Source organism: Cydia splendana, chromosome 27, assembly GCF_910591565.1.
Source record: "Cydia splendana chromosome 27, ilCydSple1.2, whole genome shotgun sequence".
NCBI lineage: Eukaryota > Metazoa > Arthropoda > Insecta > Lepidoptera > Tortricidae > Cydia > Cydia splendana.
The window spans coordinates 7,896,182-7,904,068 of NC_085986.1; positions in this window are offsets into that span (position 1 = coordinate 7,896,182).

The window sequence follows — 7,887 nt, forward strand, 5'->3', positions numbered from 1 at the left end:
GTAAACTAGACCTTATTAGGATTAGAACGGTTTTTTCACGATGTTTTCCTTCACCGAAAAGCGAATGGTAAATATCAAATGATATTTCGCCTCCCTCAACCTTCATTGGGGGTTTTTCAACTGTTTTAAGTAGTTAATACTTTTTTTCTACTCGTCGACTGTAATTCTCGAATTAACATTTCTTATACCAAACTGCAATTGGGTATATTTAATGTATGGGCTCCCAACTCAACTATAATATTAATTTCGATACAGTTTAGTCATCTATAATTGACCAATCACAGCTCGCCGCGATCAAGAGGACGAAACAAAACCATAGCTCAAATTAATTAATTATTTTAGGTTGTATAGTAGAAACAATTGGTTCATAAGCCAGAAACGCGCATGTGACACCCATAATATAGGAACATCCATAGACTACGAAAACCGCTTAGCGTTACTTGTTAGTCTCCATAGGCTACGGTGGCTAAAATCGAAAAAAAAACTGTTTAAAAATTGAATTTAGCAAGGAGCAAGTACCAGGGACTCATGAGTTACGAGAACGTGTCGTTGACCAACCCGCCGGGCCGCGGCCGGGGAGCTACGAGTATGAAGGTATCGCGGCTGCTCGCGTATCTTAGCTGTATACTTTTGGTTTATTTACCTATATGATTCTACTAGTTTAAAGTATTATTTTGTTGACTCGTAGAAAAAGTATTGTATACAATAGTGATATAATCAAGCTTTTCTCGTATCTCGTACCTTGCTTAGACAACTCAGCAAGCTTCGTTGTCAAAACACGGTACTCGACTGAAAAGCTCTCCATTATATCACGATTGTATAAAATACTATAGTAAATTAGATTTATGTAAAGTGTAATAGCTCTCGGTCTACAAATTATTGAGAACTTATATTTTTATGGTAAATAACTTTACCTATTGGGAACAGTAGAAGCTAATACATATTATTTTATACCACCACTACGAGTATCACCAGAAATATTGTGAGGTGTTGTAACGTAAGCATATTTAAAAAAAAAATTAGCCTATATACGTCCCACTGCTGGGCACAGGCCTCCTCTCAAGCACGAGAGGGTTTAGGCTATAGTCCCCACGCTGGCCCAATGCGGGTTGGAGACACCTTTGAATTTCTTCGCGGATGTATGCAGGTTTCCTCACGTCACGATGGTTTTCCTTCACCGAAAAGCTAGTGGTAAATATCAAATTATATTCCGTACATAAGTTCCGAAAAACTCATTGGTACGAGCCAGGATTTGAACGCACGACCTCTGGATTGGGGCCGGTATACGACGTTATCGAGTTAGACTGGAAATAATTTGTTCAGTAAATGTTTAATAATTGCATTAATTTACACGTACCTAAATTTGTTCACCAAGAAGCCGTGTACCGACTCCTCATACCAATATATTTTTAATTTGCTGTTATTCTCTACAAATCGACACTAAAAGCAAAGACATATGTAACTTGGTATAAGACGAATAAAGACTAAGGAAAAAACGTGCCTCGGAATTCAAGTAAAAGTCATTCTCGAATAGATGCCGCACACACCTTTAGCCTATCCTCGGCTAGATGGCGTGACGACACCGTTTCATATTTAACAATTTTAACACATAGATATCAGTGAATGAACATGGATCAAAATGATATAAAAATAATAAAATCATTTATCCATATATATACATTTTTTGATAACTTTATACGTTTTCATTTTGAGTTTTAGTCGCGTGTCGATAGATGGCAGTAAATTTACAGTGACTACAAAATTTACAATGACAGGACCCCTCTATACCATCTATTCTTTTTGCTAAAAGTATCAAAAAATCAAAATATGGAGTTCCGTTTGAGCAAGACGCAATACAATTTTGTCTTTGACAGTAATTTAATTATTGTGTGATATTTGAAGCTAGATAACTCAACAACCAAATTATTATCTACTTATATTTTTACTCACAAAGACAACATAGAAATTCAATCTTAAATGTAAACTTTCGTACAATTTCCATACATTGATGACATCACTCAAAATTCTTCGCAAGTCAGATGCCCGCTGGGGCTGCACCGGAGCACACGTATACTTCTTCAAATGAAAATGACAGCTTGATTTGCTTACTTTTGACAATTATATTGACATTAAATCATATACGCACACGAGAAAGTATACCAGTAGATAAATTGTATTTAAAAAAATAGGGTACATAAATATCAGCTCGCGTCTCATTTAAATTTGATTTGCTGTTATTTACGGGTCATAATGGTTGAAAACCTCAGTAAACTATCTTAAAACAATACGTTTACAGTCGAATTTAAGTATTATGTTCCTTCAAAACTCGCTTAAAATGAAAAAAGTTTAAAGACATCTTTACTGATTGGGATTAATTTTCAATATGCTGGCTGGTATTCATTTTGCGTCATTTTAAAAACGTATTTGACTTCTGTACGTCAATGAATTTTGATGACAATTGTAATCTTGTATTATATTAGAGAACTTTTATCTTAAAATATTGCCTATTAACAGAAAGCGTTATGTAATTCGTATAAGTAATACCTGAAAGTCTGTATCTGTAATACCATGGATTGCGACGAATAAATGATTATGATTATGCCGTTCGTTCCGTCTATATGTATAATGCGTGTACGTGCTGTTCTCTGAAAATCTTCAAGAATCTTCATGACCAGCTAGACCAGCACTAAGTACTAGCGAGTTTTTGCGGCTTTGGAGACCGAGATGAAGCTTACAGGCCAATACCGCTGCGGCTTGGTTATTGTTATGTATACCTATGTATCGAATGTTTTATAAATTTACTATAAAAAACAATGTTTTATTTCGATTAGGTCTACATTTTGTGCATATTGCATATCTGAAGTATTTTCGTACTAAACTTGAAACTTTCGTTGAAACTAAATAAAATAATTATTCTAAATGTACAGTCACCTGCAATTTATGTTACACAACGAAGGCCGCAAAAATATCTGACACGATCTTATTTGTAGAACCATAAGAGCATGTCACATATTTTAGCGGCCTTCTAAGAGTACCGTTCTTATCACCAACTTTGCCCGCTTTTTTAAAAAAAAACACGAATTTCTCAAAAAAAAATTACATCTTATGACTTTTTTTTACTCAGCACGTCCATTGTGATCAAACGCATCAGTTTATTTGAAGAAAAAAAAAATCGTGTTTTTACCCATTTTTTTGCGTTTTGGCGCGCAAAGATATCCGAGGTTTTCGCCAACATTGCCCACGTCAATTTGGTATTCAAATACAGGTCGTATGATGATGATGTCTAAGGATCACTTAAAGGTTTTGGACAATCCTACCATTCCCTGTTAATAGCTTAGCGATAAGTGTAAAAACTTTTAAATAAATTTGCTGGGCAATGTTGCCTACCCGCCGGTTTGGCCCATTTCTATATAAGGCTCGCCTAAGCCTTTTACAAAGGCTAGAGTTGTCACTTTTGAGAAAATCTGTTACAATAGTTTAATGGCCAAAAATATGATTTTTGCTGTGTTTTTCATTCGTTAACGGGATAAAACATCTAAATAAAGGATAATAAGACAAATTAAATACAGTATATATTTATAAACTTACTTTAGTGTACAAACATAACCTTCTTTTACTTGCGAAGTTGGGTAAATTAGATGAAAGTGACAACCCTAATCCGTTTTTGGTGGTGGGCAATGTTGGTATGGATGCCAAATTACCGGATTACTTTGCCCACCGCTAAAACTTTTGTGTATTTAGGCCTTTTTAGTTTAAATCTCAATAGACATAATCTATGCTTCATATGTTATAGTTATAACTCAAACCCGGAAATATTTTTCAAACTATTCTCAATTTTTTCTACTTGCATTCATTTTTTACCAATTTTTTGCCCGCCCTATATTTGACAACTCGCTGAAAATTCCCAAGTCGAGTTATGCACAAGTTTGGTATATAGTTTTGTAAGAAATTTAACCTATTTTCTACTAAAAATAGCAGGGTGGCCATAACTATTATAAATTAACGAATTTGTTTAAAATTGTCGTTTTGGGCAGTTTCCCTGGAGGCAAAATTGGCGCTAATGACGTAACATATATTGCAGGTGCAAAATCACCGATACATTTATGTACAGTCGTACATAAATGTATCGGTGATTTTGAGATTATTTTCCAGGTTAGTTTACTAACAATCAAGTTATGCAGAATTGCAGATACCGATTTCGTGAACGTATAAGTAGGTAGTAATGTACCGCTATTGTTTAGCGATACCGATTATTTTTAAAGGTAAAACTATACCGGTTGAAATATAAAGATATTAAAATTACAGCAGGGACAACCATTTTTTATAGGTGTACCTAGACCATCATTGACCGAGCGTTAGCAAAGGTCTCCGTTTCAGCTTGGGAAAAAATGCTTTTGTATGTTCTCCTTTGCAGATCACATTTCTCAACTGATTCTCGTGAAAATTTGTAAGCAGGTTCGATAGAACTATTCTGTTTCGCTTTATCAGCCAAAATGGAATTGCCACCCTGCCGAAACTTTATTTATTTAAATTCCCATTGAATGGATTTTGCACCTTATGAAAAACCGTATAGAGTAGTAAATAACATTTTACATCTGACTTAATGACATCTTGTTTTATTCGCTTTAATTGTACAAAACGCGTATCTCGACAAAGCAATATTAGGTAGTAAAACAGTCAACAATCAAATGAATTAAATAGGTACGTCACGTGTGACATGAACAGACAAGGAAAGCAAGATTAAATGCATTGTTTCTCTTTCATCTTTCAATGGAACGCTTTTACCCTCAAAGGAGGCTAGTGGTCAATACTAAACTAAAAGTCCAATCTTAAAAAAACATGATGGGTCACTGACCTGTCCCAGTAAAGTGAGGTAGTGTGCGTGAAATGCGCTTGTGTGTGAAATGGGGTAAATTGACAGAATCTGAAATTTTACCCACCGCTACCGTCGCCTTAAAATAGAAAAAAAAACAGTAAGTAACGTAAGTAAAATTGTTTAAATATTGTCTAGGATAAAAAAAGAGGTACCTACCACAATAATGTTGGCCGATTGAAGTATTTTATAGATGGCGCCAGCATAAATTTTCTTGAATTTTATAGCCTGAGAAATGAGAATCGGTTGAAAAATGCGACTAGAACATCGACACACGAAATATTTTTCCCAAGATGAAACGGAGACCTTTGTTTTCGCTCGGTCAATAACACTGTTATTTTTTTACAGCCTGTATCGTATTGAAGAGCGGTCAGAATGCTATGGCAGCTAGTTTTGGCGGCGGTGGCAATGGGTGCCGCGTACTACCGATGGTCTCGAAGGCGGCTCTACCGACTCGGGGCAGAGATACCTGGCTTGCCGAACAATAATCATATATTTGGACATGCGCTCAAGTTTATTGGGAACAGTGAAGGTAATTTTTATTGAGATGAAAAAAATCATTTATTTATCGTACAAACATTTGAAAATAAATAAATAAATGAATGAATAAATGAATGAATGAATAAATGAATGAATGAATGAATGAATGAATGAATCAATCAATGAATGAATGATTGAATGAATATATAAATATACTTGGTCAAGCAGATCTTGTCAGTAGAAAAAGGCGGCAAATTTAAAAAAATGTAGGCGTGAAGGGATATCGTCCCATAGAAAATTTGAATTTCGCGCCTTTTTTTACTGACATGATTTGCTTGACCAGCTATATATACATATTTTAAGGACATTCTTACACAAATTGACTAAGTTTCACGGTAAGCTCAAGAAGGCTTGAGTTGTGGGTACTCAGACAACGATAAATATAATATACAAATACTTAAATACATAGAAAACATCCATGAGTCAGGAACAAATATAAAAGGTAATAGTTATTTACGATACAAGTGTGGAAAAGAGGAAATTCGAAACGAGTGGCGATAAATTAAAACACGACCGAAGGGAGTGTTTCAAATCGACACGAGTTGCGAATCACCTATTAGCACGTGTATCGTACAACGTTTTACAGTACATATGGCCCTTTAAACTTTTGACATACGCACGGAAAGTGCTCTTTCCCGCACTAGTGCGGGAAAATAGGACCATAATGTACTGTAAAGTTTATTTTAATAACAATTTTAATAACAAAACTTCCGTGAGACACAGACATATTAAATATATTAAAAACGGGTCACTCACGTATTTTAAGTCGAAAAACGCTCGACATGTTTCACTCCGTACCGAGGAGTGTCATCAGGAGCTTGCGTTTACGGTGACGGACCGGCGCAAAGTTTATGTTTAAGTTAACTATAGAGTTAGACCAATTAAGAAAACTCTGCAACGATTTTGATAGCACACGCAGTGAAAGTGTTATTTTAAACGTCAAACTTCTATGAAATTATGACGTATAAATAACACTTGCACTGAGTGTGCTATATATCAAAATCGTTGCAGACTTGTCTTGGTTTAACTCTATCAAAAATGTTTTTGACGGTAACTTTGTTTCAGATCGAATGAAGTATCTACAAGAAATGGGTCGACTCTCAAACCAATATGGCGGCCTGTCAAGTGCCTGGCTGGTCAACAGACTGTTCATTTGTAAGTACCTGTAGGAACCGTGCGCGTTGGAGGGCCTGCCATCTTGTGGCCTGAATCGGAAACATAAACATGTACATTGCCAAAGCAAGTGCTGCCATCTACCGTACTGTGCATAGTAGGTTCTGCCATCTTGTGGGCTACATTGGAAGCATACCTACCAAAGAGTAGTATAATATATAGGACAATACCTACACTTCATATTTACGCCTCGCCCCAAAAATCTGACGGCTCCTGTGCTGCCACCTACAGTTCATGCACGGTCGCTATAACCAGAGTGCTTAACGCGAAAATTACAAAATGACATTTCGTTAGTCGTGATCATGGTCTAATAAAACATGGTCTTCCATTCCCAGAGTGACACGCGATTACGTCACAATAACATTGCCACTTTATTTCAACATAACATGTTACATGGGTACATTATACCTATGGTTAATAAGTTAAAATATTTCTTTATAATTTTATAATTTTCATTTATATGTATTTTAGCTTAAATTTTACAATAACACGTCATTTTTAATTACTCGTTAGCAATATCTTCCGATTCACGAAAGAAATTTCAGACTTTCGGGTAATTCTGTTTATACTACTGGCAACACAGGATAGCGCTGTGGACATTTGACAATTCGGATCTAGATAACTTCATGCCCTGACCGTCATCCTTGTCGAACGCGTGTTAATTGTTATTTCCTTCTCGCTCAGTGTCAGCAGTCGCAGTGTTTTCCAAACTTTTCACGTCGTAAGCTTGGTAATTAATGTGTAACTGTGAATTAGTTTTTTAAACGTTTGTCTTGTATAGATAAATAAAGTTTAATTTAATACATTAGATTTGTTTTATTTTACTATGTTTCTACATGAATTACTTAAAATTAATGCCGTTAAAATAATTTTCACCGTTGGTTAAAATTCTCCCACATTTCAAAGTTTGAGAACCTGCAAACAGCATGATGACGTAGGCGCGTGTCAGTTAGGTCATACGCGAATCTCGGAATGGAGTACCAGGCGGAGTATATTATTATACCATGGTCGTGATGATCCATTATTTTGTAAGTGGGTAGTTTTTCCTCAGTCACCCGTTGACCACGAACGCTGTAAAGGTTCGAAACGTCGGGATGTAGTATGAATTCAATATACGCGATATAATCCGTTTCAATAGTTTAATATCACGAATAAACTTATTATTATTATTGTGCTAGTAAATGTCTAAATAAACTTACGAAGGAGCACGACATCGATATTTTCAACAGCAACATCCAAACTGTGCGGCGTATCCTGACAGAGGAGTTCTTTAAATGAGCATGGCTTATTGGATTTTGAAA